At 35.5% G+C, this 13,813-nt stretch overlaps 1 protein-coding gene across 1 annotated transcript in view; it reads right to left on the bottom strand.

Moving 5' to 3' along the window:
- LOC132036788 (RNA-dependent RNA polymerase 1-like) overlaps positions 1–13,813 on the bottom strand; it is a 31,994-nt gene that overhangs the window by 15,711 nt on the left and 2,470 nt on the right. The gene's annotated exons all lie outside the window — the stretch shown is intronic.

Raw genomic sequence — 13,813 nt, 5'->3', positions numbered from 1 at the left:
GGCTTATCATTCGATTCAATCAAATGTGGCTTGATCCGTTCCACAAAAGTCGCCCAAAATGTTGCAGATATGTTGTTGCTCCTACAATTATTATAAGGTTAAGGAAATGATTCAAAATTACAAAGTAATTAAGCATTGAATAGTTGTCGAAAGCTTACTTATAATCCTGCAGCTCAACGTTCATGAACATCCGGATGTTACCATCTTGGTTGACAGACTGTACGTCCCCATAACTCACAATTTGGCCGATAACATCTACAAAAATATTGACCAAAGAAATCGCAAGTGCGAAATTGGTCATAGTTGAGGTATGTTTAAAGCTATAATTTAAAAGAATTAATATGTATGTATGTTGAAGAACTGAAAAGTGCATATTATTTCATGAAAGTGACATGGACATCCATATGAATTCTCTCCTAGCAGAGCATCAACACCGCCCAGGTGAAGAGATTGGCGCCAGTTGCAGGTAGAACCTAAACTAATACAATTGTTAGTTTAGGTTTCCTCCCACCAACACAAGTAAAAAAAAAAAAAGGATATTAATGAATCCATGGCCTTGATATAATGAGGCAAAGAATAGAAAGTACTGATATTCATACCACATCACATTATGCTTTCACAACATGTATGCGTGAATTACAGAGAGGAATTTGCATTCACCTTTCAAAAGTTAAAAATGGAATAGGTAGAATATAATCAAAATAGACCATGACAATAGCTTACACAAACATTCTGGACTCATCCAAATTATCAACATGGAACACACAATAGAAAATTAAAAAGATAAGCAAATAAAGGATAAATCAAGAAGAAAATTTGCATAAAGGGTAAAATAATTTCTTTTAACGTAAAAGAATTAGAGTTTAGGTAATGAGAATATGATCAGATGAAAAACTTCTTTTCGTTGCTTTATCTTTGTTAAATTCCTAAAAAAGATTGAAAACAAAGTTCTTAAAGATAGTTACGATAGAAATCTTAAGAAAATAATTGAGATGGGATGATCAAAATCAAGTGTTTACAACTATTTCCTTTTTATTTAGAAATGTGTATATTTTTGTAGAAATGTGACTGCATTAGTAGTGTTATTTTTAAATATTCCGGCTTTAGAGAAAGAATTACATTGTTAATCTCTTACTAGTTTTTACACTCTTTCCCATGAGTTCTTAATAATTTTCAGAAGTGAGAATGGTAACATATCGTATTAAATATGATGAAGAAAAGGAATCGCTACTTTGAAATGGTATTAGAATGATCTACTAGTTCAATTATCCGAAGTTTACATCTGAAGCGTTCTCAAGTTTTTTTTTTTTTTGAAAAAAATATAGGCAGAATAGATCAGGAGCCCCATAAACTTGGCGATTTTTATTCCCTGAACTTTACATTGGTCTAGTTATCGCCTTAACTTGACAATATGATAGGCACGACCCCCCTGTACGCTGACAATCCATGGACGTGGGACACACGCACTGCCACATAAATTTTTTCATCCATGTGGTATTTTTTTAAGGATAAAAAATATATATTTTTTGACCTTTTTAACTTCACCAATTTTTAAATCATCATTTTCGGGCCAAATATGTATAAAAAAAACCTGAAACAACGATATTTTGCCTATAATTTTTGTATTTGACTAAGAATAATGATATTCTAATCAAGTTATTTTTATATATTTGACCACGAAAAGAAGAAATACATAATTAGAACAAATAATCATTGCATCTAAAAAAGAAATAAAAATAAATAAATAGAATTTCAACCAAATATTTTACAAATTGGAACACAAAATAATGCAGCTTGAAATAAGTAGTCATTGCATGAGAATAAAAATACACGGATTTTGTAGAAAATACACCGTCTAAGCTTTATTACTTTTGCTAAACCTTCTTTTATTTGGCTAAAATAAAAATAGTTTCAACTATATTTTGTAGATTTGGATCCAAAAAAGAAAAAAGAAAAAGAAAAAACATAGTTGAAATGAATAATCATCATATCTAAAAAAACACAATTGAGATAAAATATGCAATGTATACTAAGAAAAAATAAAAAGAAATTCAATTTGAACAAATAAATCATTATATTGATTATGTGGCAATTAACAGTTGAAAAATTCCCCATTTGGAAGCTGATTTTTTTTTTCACCCTTCCACGCTCCTAAAAGAGAGTGTATTCACGCTTTTTGCCACATCAACGTCTAGGGGGTCGAGGCTATTATATTACGAAGTTCGGGATGTGTGAGGGGGGGGGGGGTAGTTAAGCCAACGCATAATTTAGGTGTACATTAAATAAAACATGTAAGTTCAGGAGTTCCAAGCCATTCTACCAAATATATAAGCTAGTTAGTTGCTAACTTAACAAATTAACTATAATTAGGCATCTGATCAAACAGTTTAATCTAAGATATATATTGCCCCAATACAAATTAAATAGGCTCTTCGGATAAATTTGAGATGTACTATGTACTAAAATATGTCAATGCAGCAAGCAAGCATAGTAGTACTATATGTCAGGAACTCTGGGGTCCATACCAAATACGTGTGCCTATAATGAAAGATTTGGCTGTTAATGTTTCTTGGAGCCAAAGGAGGAATATGTGGTGGAGAATGACACATAAAATTTCCCATTTTCTTTATGTACTTGGGCTCCAAGTTTGGTCTCTTGTAGAAGAGTAGTATTCTAAGGAGGTGTTTTATGAGATTATCAAAAGTGTCAAATTTCTCACATAGTGATATTATATTGCTCAGTTTGAGTATTATACTTTTTACATTAAAAGTACTTGATGTCTTGTACGCCCTTGTTCTTGTAATTTGCAGTGACTAGTGCTCCTGTTGATATTATTTTCCAACAACTCAACTAATTAAACCACTCAATCATGTAATCTATATATTATTAAAAACAGAATAGTTTTAGGACAAAAAGTGGTTACATTAGTTATTAATTAGTTAATTTAGTTAGTGTTTTTGAATTAAAAAATAATTAAATAAATATTTATATTTTTTAAAGAAAGTGGTATTGATAAAATGGGGGAAAAAAAAAACTGAACAGTTGGTTTTTAAGTAGTGGTCTTGAAGCCCACGTTTGTGCATTTCCTTCAAACTTTGAATTATTATTATTTTTTATTTTTTATTGGTTTTGTATAAATTAAACTAACTGATTGGAATATCTTAAAAAATCTATCCGAATTAATATCTATATCTATATATTATTAAAAACAGAATAGTTTTAGGACAAAAAGTGGTTACATTAGTTATTAATTAGTTAATTTAGTTAGTGTTTTTGAATTAAAAAATAATTAAATAAATATTTATATTTTTTAAAGAAAGTGATCTTGATAAAATGGGGAAAAAAAAAAGCTGAACAGTTGGTTTTTAAGTAGTGGTCTTGAAGCCCACGTTTGTGCATTTCCTTCAAACTTTGAATTATTATTATTATTTTTTTTTTTGGTTTTGTATAAATTAAACTAACTGATTGGAATATCTTAAAAAATCTATCCGAATTAATATTTATTTTTAAAACATTTATATAGCCACGTTCTAGACAAAACCAACTGTAAAAGGGGGAAATGAGAAATAAACGGGGACATGAAGGTGGGGAAGTGGAAATTAACACGGAGGTGGGGAAGTGGGAAGGCAATGAAGAAATCAATGTATAAGGATATCTTTATCTTCATTGAAAATAGCGAGATAGATTTTCTTATAGATTTTCTTGTACATTTGAAAGGTCATTGTGAATTTATTTAATATTTCCAATCTATTTAATTTAGTTTATAGATTATTCATATGATTTACGTAGCGGTATATATATTGGATATGGAGAGATACGATTCCTTATCTACCCAAAGAGACTTGTGCGTTTTGTTAGTCATTTGTACATAAGGGAGGCTCCTTCATCAATTATTAGACGGTATGTTTATGTTTCATCTTTTCCCAAGAAACTTTGTTGTTTGTGTTTATTCTTTTTTTTAGTATCAGGAAGGAACAATTGTTGGCAGGATTGTAGGTGGTCTATTTATCGCTTATCACGGTTCTCCCATTTTGATTTATATCAACAATCTCACGCCACAATTAAATAAGTTTAATTGTGCGCGTTTTTCATATTTAACTTCTTGATCCAATAATTATAGTTTTTCTTTGTTCATAGCAAGAGACCTATTTTTTTGCCTATTAGTACTGGGAAATATTTTTATACGAATCACACTAAATTTTAAAGCTCTTATGTTTTGATAGCCTATTTTTCATTTATAGAAGCAAACCCAACACTATTTTACTTTTATGTTTCTTCTCTATCAGCATACAAGGAGTTATATGCAGCAGCAAATCAGTTCACTGAAAAAAAAAAAAAAAAAAAGGCACGGAGAAGGAGATTTAGGAAGTTTCTATCGGGTTAAAGTATCAAATAGTCATCAGGTTAAATAAAATGTTGGAATCTAAATTGAAGATAGGCATTAGTTTCAGGTTGTAGATATTAAATAAAGACGAGTGTTCTAATTGCACTTTAGCATTTACGCAAAATATGGAAACATCAGTAGGAAGTATATAAAATAATGCTATAACAAAGGGTTTTCCAAAATTTAAAGCATTTCAAAACGTAACAATCTTTATTCGTTCGAAAAACGTTACAACCTTTAACTTAAGATATAGTAAGCATGTCTACATCAGGTATAAGAAATCCTAAAAGAATTAAGTACATATATGGTACAATGTTCATACTTAATTTATTTATAGATAATAGCATGTTGTTTCTCTAAGTATCTAATTATGCCATTATTGTGATTTAGCTTTTTATAAATATAAAAACTGAGCGATAATAAATTTTGTCATTGTTCTGCAAATGACCATTACATGGTGGGGATTGCTTTCATGTGAAGTGGTAAATATTTATAGAGAATGTATGTGTATAATATTGTAACTAATATTGAGAGTTGATGACTTTATTCTAATTCTGATCATTAGGCTACAAGATTTTTCAGGTGTTTCTGAATAGCAAATGAGTCTTTTTCAGCTGTAGTTGGTGTTAGGGTTAAGCCTCAGTTGTAATTTTTGATGCTCATATGTTCTGGAGAGTGTAATGTAAGTTGAATAGAAAATTTTCTTTTCCTTTAGGTTCAAAATTCAATACTAAATAGTGTTTGAGTTTTAAATAGATGAGGATAGATAAAAGAACTATTTTGTTTGCAGTCATAGGTTATTAAAATACTTTCATTTGATATTGCTTAATATTTCAATTGGTATTGTCAGATTGTGAATAAATATTTTGTAGAATCCTATTATACAAATATTGTTGTTGGACTTGTGAAGCCTTTAATCTTATACGCTGTCCAAGTGTGTCTTGCCAGATCAAGATAATCTTCATATAGGTTCAAATAGTCTTTTGTTTTCAGGGTTCATCTTTGAGATATCTAATCTTCAATATGAAAAAGAGAAAGTTTAAATGATATTATTGAGATCAAAACTCTAATAATCTTCATGTACATAATTTCAATTGAAATTAAAACTTGAAATTTTATGTTGAAATGTGAAGAGAAAGATTTAATTTCTAATTGCACGAATATTAAATAGTGAGTACTAATTACTAAAATCACTAAGTCTAGCTTACTCTAATGAAGAAGTGAATTGTTATTTTACTCTCTAGAAAAACAAATTTTAAGGGAAGAAAAGGATAAATTATGATGAAAAATATAAATCTTGCACAAATAAAGAAGTGAACTGAGTTAATGTCTTACTCCTATATGTTGATTTCTTCCTACCTTTGCCATTGGAATACAAGGTTTATATTTTATACTACTTTAGTATATATTAAACCGAGTTTTTGTTTATGTTAAAGGTGGTGTAGTTATGATTTAACATTGATCTTTTTCGGTACATTAGGTCGTCACAATAATCATGTTGTTTTGTTATGTTCTATTTTTTTTCTTTCCACCTTGTGGGTGATGGAATGGTTATGCTTATCTCGTTATTTTGATGGTGGCTTTATTATGTTATAGGTGAAATGTTAACCGTTATTTGATTGTATTATTGGTGCCAAAAATATTCATACTTTTTATGAAATAGGGCATGATAGAACTAAGTTTTGATGTTGTGTACGAGGGATCTAGAAGATACAAATGTTATTTGCTTTCATAACTTCTTGAGGTAAAACGAATCGCGTATCATGATTTGAGAGACTAAAAGAAAAGATTATTTGAGAACATCCTAAAATAAATATTTATTTCGGATTCTTAGTGTGTTGAGTGAATTTAGCCAAACTTGCTTGATGTTTCATCCTATCGGTGTTGCTGCCATGAAGATGAATTAGAGTATCAAACAAGGTCTTAAAATGCATCGAAACTTATGTCAACGTGCATATGTCGAGTTATGTGTGAACTTATGTCAATGTGCATATGTCGAGTTGGTTGTGTGAACCAAAAAAGATATTACGAGTATTAAAGATTGTGATTAATTTTGTTGTACTTTTGAGTATGAACTTGAAGTAGTCATGCAACTTTTATTTTTGACGCATAATATTTTGAATTATAATTTTTTTGTATTATCCGTGCATCGCGCGGGTAAGTATACTAGCTAATTAATAAATGGCATCTCGTTTAGGCTCTAAGTATTTAAGACTAATACTAATTAAATAATTTCCTAAGTACACGTGAAAAGAATGTATTTCACTAATCGATGTATCTAATACCATTTAAATTTAACTAGATGTTTGTCCTATTTGGGCATGAAAAAAATTAAAATATATAAACAAGCAGCGAGTAAAATTATTAAATCGAGTAGCAAATAAATAATTAAACCAGAGTATAGCAAATAAAACAATTAAAACGTTTATCTGCAAATGTGCTATTCAGTGAAGAGAAGGGCACTGCATGATAACAGGAGGAACAGATTTCTGATCAGCTAAATAATTTGACTAATAAATGGTAGATATCCCAATTTAAACTCTACGTTACATGGAAAGTTATCAAACGTTTAATGGAACAAAATGAGCGAACATGCATACAAATGGCAATATTCTGAAAGGGAAAACCATCACTATGTTAGGATTTAAAATCCCAAATCCGACCTTTGTAAGCAGGTTCCCAGGAAAGATTGGAGGGTCACAGCTGGACCACTTAAATACCAACCTCCTTGCCAACGGAACCTACTTACGCCGTGATGTAAGCGAAGAATAAATAACACACACGGATTTATAGTGGTTCACCCTCAATGTGAGAGCTACGTCCACGTTGCCGCCGATCTTATTAAAGAAGAAATATTACAAGTGTTTACAACACTCAACCTCACAACCCCAATCCCAATGACACTCAAGAATTTTTACCACACAAAATTCTCTCAAAGACCTTCTCTTACTTAGGCCTTTCACTAAGAGTATTTCTCTTAGATTTTTCTCTCTTTAGGATGTGTTGTCTTCTTCAATTTGGTGTGTTTAGCAAATGAGAAAGCTTCCCTATTTATAGGTGTGAGATGAACCTATTGATGTCATTGGTGACTCAAGCAAGCACTTGACAATTTGCCAAATACAAGGAAGATGTTTTCTTCCTTAAAACAAGGGAAGTATTTTCTTCTCAAAAACAAGGGAAGTGTTTTCTTCCCTAAAATAAGGGATGGACCCAACAAATCTCCCACTTGAAGACTAATTTTAATTTGTCTTCACACTTTGATCGATGCGGCGGCTCTTTCCTAGTTTCATACTTCGTGCGAACCGGGCGAACACGGCTTCGGTTTGTCAACATCACCACCGTTGTCGCATTAACATAACCTTGCAATCTCACATTTCCGATTTTCGGAAATACGGCCGAACTCGAGCTACCTTTCGAGATATCAATATCCACTTCACGACCTCCCGAGTGTTGTTTTCGGATTGCTCATAAATCGGCCGACAACTCCCTCGCATGTGCAATGTCCGGTATCTTGTCCATCTGCTTCTTCTCATCCTCGGTTGTCGACGATCGATCCTTTGACAACCGAAAGTCTCCGGCCAGAGAGTGTTGGGCTTGGCATCATGCGTGTTGAACTTTTTGATAACTTTCCTCACATATTCTTCTTGTGAGCGTTTGATGCCCTCTTTTACGTTGAAATCCCTTTGCAACCACGACCTTGCTTTATAATGCCTTCTTCCATTGGGTTCTTCCTTTATCCGATAAACCCATTTGTTTTGCAATGCCCTCTTATCCTTTGGCAATTCGGCTAATTCCCGTGTATGATTTGCCGATAGAGTCCATCTCATCTTTCATTGCCGGCTCCCACTTAGTCGATTCATCGACTTGCATTCTTTCTTCATAACATTCCGCTCACCACTGTCGAGTGGTAGAATGTAGTCGAGGGATGGAGAGTACTGTGAATCGGCTTCACGATCCGGATGATCTCTCGCGACTGCCGTGATTGGCGTCCGTTGATTTGTTTCGAGAATCGCACTTTCCGCCTTCTCGGATTATTTGTTCCTCTGCCTCGGCATACAGGCTGCGGCTCGGTGTCGGAAAGTCCCTCAAATCGACTATTTCCGATTCCTTGTCCCGACATTCGAATTTTTTTGCAACTTGTCTTTGTACGGTACCTCTTCATCAAGACAACATTCACACTTTGGATGATCTTCCGATTTTGTTCATCCCAAAATCGATAACTTGAAGCTCGGTGTCACCATAGCCAATAAAGTAACACTTCTTTGATTTTGGATCAAGCTTGCTTCTAGCCGTATCATCATTATGAACATATGATAAGCGACCGAACACTTTCGAAATGAAAGATTTACCTTTCTTGCCACTCCAAACTTCTTCTCGAATTCGAAATCCAAGGGAACCGACGGTCCTCGGTTAATTAAGAAGGCCGCGGTATTGATCGCATACGCCCCGAAATGTCTTGGGCGATCCCGAGTGTATTCTCATACTCCGAGCACGCTCGTTCAACGTTCGGTTCATTCTTTCGGCTACTCCATTTTGTTGCGGCGTTCCGAGAATAGTCTTCATCATCTTGATTCCATTATCGGCACAATACCGTTTGAAATCACCATCAATGTATTCTCCGCCGTTGTCGGACCTCAAACACTTCAACTTGAGGTTTGTTTCATTCTCGACCATGGCTTTCCATCTTTTGAATACACTAAACACATCGGATTTATTTTTCATAAAATAAACCCATACCTTCCTGGTTGAATCATCAATGAAGGTCACGTAGTAGTGTGATCCTCCAAGAGAGGGAACAAAGGGTAGGTCCCCACACGTCCGTGTGCACCAATTCGACTTTTCGACCTTCAACTCCCTACCTGCATTTGAGAAGCTTACTCGCTTTTGTTTTCGAGAATGCGGCTCTCACACGTATGAAGGTCCACCGTCTTCGACCCGAATTAAGCCATTTGTCACCAATGCCTTCATCCCCTTCGTGATATGTCCCCGGTACAATGCCACAAATCGTTCTTCTTTGTGTTGTCAACCACAAAGAATAACAGATCACGACGGCTAGTCGTCATGTAGAGAGTGCCAATCTTCTTTCCTCGCCAACTACCATAGCACCTTTCGCCACCTTCCAAGACCCATTACCAAAATTGAGATCATATCCTCATCATCAAGCCGACCTACCGAGATCGGGTTTCGCGTCGCTTTGGAACATGTCTAACTTTTGTAATCTTCCACGAGGATCCATTTGACATCTTCAAATTAATGTCTCCCGTGCCAACAACGTCTAGCGGCTCTCCATCGGCTAAATAAACTTTGCGAGATTCCCGGCCACGTAGTTTGTCATTATATCATGATGTGGGGTGGTATGAAAGGACGCTCCCGAGTCAAGCACCAAGAGTCTATCGGGCATCAACCGATAGCAACAACGCATCGCCAATGTCTTCCGTAGCGGCGTTGATTCCGGCCCCCGCTTCTGTCCTCCTTCTTTGGCGCCCTGCAGCTTTTTCTTGAAGTGACTCGGTTTCCACGGTTCCAACACTCATGTGTTCGTCCCGGTCCGGATTGACCCCCGCCATTCCTTGACTTCGATCCGCCCCTATTTCGGTTGTAGTTTCGTCAAAATTTCGCTTCTCGTTTTCAACATTAAAAGCGAACTCGTCGACGCCTCTCCGAACTGGCCCCGCGCACCTCCTCGGCAAGGATACGATCCCTAACATCGTTGAACTTTAGTTTATTCTTTTTAGAATTACTAACCGCTGCTCTCATTGGCTCCCAGCTATTTGGTAGGGATGCCAACAAAATTAGAGCTTGCACTTCATCATCAAAATCAATTTTTACCGATGACAATTGATTTACAATGGTATTGAATTCATTTACGTGTGCAGCGAACATACGAGCATTTTCCATCATCTTTAGATGAAATAGTTTCTTCATGAGAAATACCTTATTATTTGCCGAAGGTTTCTCATACATATCAGACAATACCTTCATCATATCTGCGGTGGTCTTTTCCTTTGCCACGTTGTGAGCAACGTTCTTTGACAGCGTCAGCCGAATGACTCCTAGAACTTGTCTGTCGAGGAGATCCCAATCTGCTTGCTTCATCTCCTCTGGTTTCGGACTCAGAGGTTCATGAAGTTTTCTGCCATATAAATAATCTTCAATTTGCATTCTCCGAATGCAAAATCGTACCATCGAATTTACCGATGCCGTGCGTCGTACCATCTTCGCCTCCCATCGTTTCTAAAATCACAACACAACTCGTTGCTCGATACCGATTGTTAGGATTTAAAATCCCAAATCCGACCTTTGTAAACGTGTTCCCGGAAAGATTGGAGGGTCACGGTGGACCACTTAAATACCAACCTCCTTGGAGAACGAACCCTCTTACGCCGTGATGTAAGCGAAGAATAAATAACACACACGATTTATAGTGGTTCACCCTCAATGTGAGAGCTACGTCCACGCGTCTTGCATCTTATTAAAGAAGAAATATTACAAGTGTTTACAACACTCAACCTCACAACCCCAATCCCAATGACACTCAAGAATTTTACCACACAAAATTCTCTCAAAGACCTTCTCTTACTTAGGCCTTTCACTAAGAGTATTTCTCTTAGATTTTTCTCTTTGGGATGTGTTGTCTTCTTCAATTTGGTGTGTTTAGCAAATGAGAAAGCTTCCTATTTATAGGTGTGAGATGAACCTATTGATGTCATTGGTGACTCGACGAAGCACTTGACAATTTGCCAAATACAAGAAGATGTTTTCTTCCTTAAAACAGGGAAGTGTTTTCTTCCTCAAAACAAGGGAAGTGTTTTCTTCCCTAAAATAAGGGATGGACCCAACACACTATAATGCACAGCGGATTATTTCGATGGAATCCCTTTCTCTACAGGTATGAATTGAATCTTCTTAGGCCCTAATAAGGTAAATAGCACTTTCTCAACTTTAAGTAGCACAAAAATCTTATGTGAGAGTCATGTATTGCTATTCTAGTCAATACGTTGTTGGTAATGCAAAGTTAAAATTTCTTTGTGGGTTCTTTTTCTTACTTATCTTTTTTCATACATGAAGTGCAAATGTCCCTCATTGGTGGAAAGTCTTTCCTTCCTCTTTATATTGAATTGTGTGTTGCCAGGTTAGTAAATGGGTTAGAACAAGAGATGGGCCTCGCGCACATGAGAATTGGGCTTCGTAGGCAAAAGTGATAAATTTGCGGCTCTTACCCCCCCCCCCCCCCCCCAAATTTTTTTTTTTTGTGCAGATTGCCCTTCTTCTGGAGTGGTCTTTAATTTTTGCCCTTCGCCTAATATTCCGAGGTTCTGGGTTCGAACCCCAGCTTAATAAAAAAAAAAAAAAGGAAAGGCACAGTTTAAAACTCTACCCGAATCATGCAAAATTCTGCCTCAAAACTCTGCCTTGCGATTTTTTTTTTAAAATTTTGACTGCGCGGGGGTTCTGACCCGAAACCAATGGGTTCTAACACAAAAATTAAAGACTACCAATTTAATGGGCAAAAATTAAAGACCGCCCCAAAATAAGGACATCCTGCGAATTGCAACCACTCCCCCAAACCACCCCCCCCCCCCCCCCCCCAAAAAAAAAAAAAAAACTGCGCGCGAAGTATACGTGAGGCGCAAATTAAATCTGATTTTTATTTTTTGATATTTTGGCCTTACCAGAAACTAGCCAAATATATCCTTATCTTATTGTGTCCAGATTCATTCCATGGAATTAATTATTTAGATTTGTAACCTATACAATTAAGTGAGCCGTTAGGCCAATTTATTTCCTTTTCCCTGAACAGTCATTTTCTATACCTATATATTTGGAGGTCTCAGTGATTTCATAAGTTGTTTTTCAATTTTTACTAACATCTTTCACCAGATTTACAACAAAGTCAACCAAGTTTACACCACCACAATATACATTTTTGGTGAATTCAGAACAAGAGTTTTTCCAATTCACACACGATACTCACAAAACAATATTGACAGAGTGATATAAGTGTTTAGGCAAATAGGCATGTTAAAGTATGTCCTCCTTACATTGTATCAATCGTAGCAATTCTCTTACCTTTCTTACAATATATAGATCAGCTTAACGCTTGCTTGGAAACCTTATATCAACTCCATGCGACTCAGCTGATGCCCGAGAGATGACAAATGGAGAACCGGCCTGTTGCGTGCTTTCTCCCTCTTAATCTGGATCAGCTGGTCATAAACACACCAGGGAAAGCTAATGAAATTATCTCTTTTCAACCCCTGATTGTAGCAACCCCAATATCTAGGATGATATGCAACGTGGTACCAAGCGGAAGCCTTTGCTAACATGTCATCTATATCACTACACCTCTTGGACCACGTCCTTGCCTCCTTCCTCAAAGACCTCACAGCAACACCAATGGCCTCTGCATCTCTTCTGCGGTCAAAAGTTTTTGATGCCTTCATGATGCCACCACTAAGTATTTCAGCCTCCGTTTTTATGCCATAGTAGTCCATCAAATTACCAAGCTTGTTGTCGTACTCAGTTTTGTAATCAAAACCTTGTCGACGTAATCTTCAAATCCATGAACTTCCAAATCAGCATCATATGATCGCCTGGCAACATCCCTCGTGAAGGTCGCCATAGAGCTAGACTGAGGGGCTTTATCCTTCACTTCCTAGAAAAGCTTGCCAATAACTCTTTCCGAGTAATACGTTTGCTTGTCTAGCTTTTCCATGAAGTCTGGGTATTCTTTAGGGCGCAACGAAGATGGTATTTCAGCAGGAACACCAGTCCTTGGAAAGTCTATTATCCTAGTTTTCCAATAGCGAAGGGCAAAAATATGGTACTTTTGCCTACTTTTTTTTTTTTGGCTACTTCAGGTGGGAACTAAGGTGACTATACACAATATTAAATTTAATTGTTTCTTGTTAAATATTTACACATTAGAAATTTACATAAGCATAATTTCACAATTACAGTAAGCCAAGATCAATTATGAAGAACATGTAATTCTAAAACTATCTGTTAGTTGAGGTACTAGAGTAAAACAAATACTAACAATCCTTACACACCAGACTAGATTCAACTGAATCTAAGTCTTGGAGAAGGTACTGTCAGCAATAGAATAAGTGGACTAATATGAAGCGTTGATAAAAGGCTTAATACATAGACAGCCCCTCAAACTTGCCAGCAAATTTCATTTAGACACTCGAACTACGATTTGTTCTAATTGATCACCTGAACACATGATGAAGTGTTTATATTAGACACCTCCTGTGCAAATTTTGGAAATTTATTTAGCGCATCCCATTATGTAGATAAGTTAGCACTAATATATATCACCTCCTTTAATTATATGAATTAGTCTCAATAAGCCGTAAAACCTCAGGCATGTTCCAATTGAAGATGAAGTGTATAACAAAAGGAGATAATATATTTTAAGTGGTT

The sequence above is a fragment of the Lycium ferocissimum genome, chromosome 11 (genome assembly GCF_029784015.1).
Source record: "Lycium ferocissimum isolate CSIRO_LF1 chromosome 11, AGI_CSIRO_Lferr_CH_V1, whole genome shotgun sequence".
Taxonomy (NCBI): domain Eukaryota; kingdom Viridiplantae; phylum Streptophyta; class Magnoliopsida; order Solanales; family Solanaceae; genus Lycium; species Lycium ferocissimum.
Note: the sequence above shows the minus strand (reverse complement) of the source record. Positions and strands in the feature narration are given on the sequence as shown.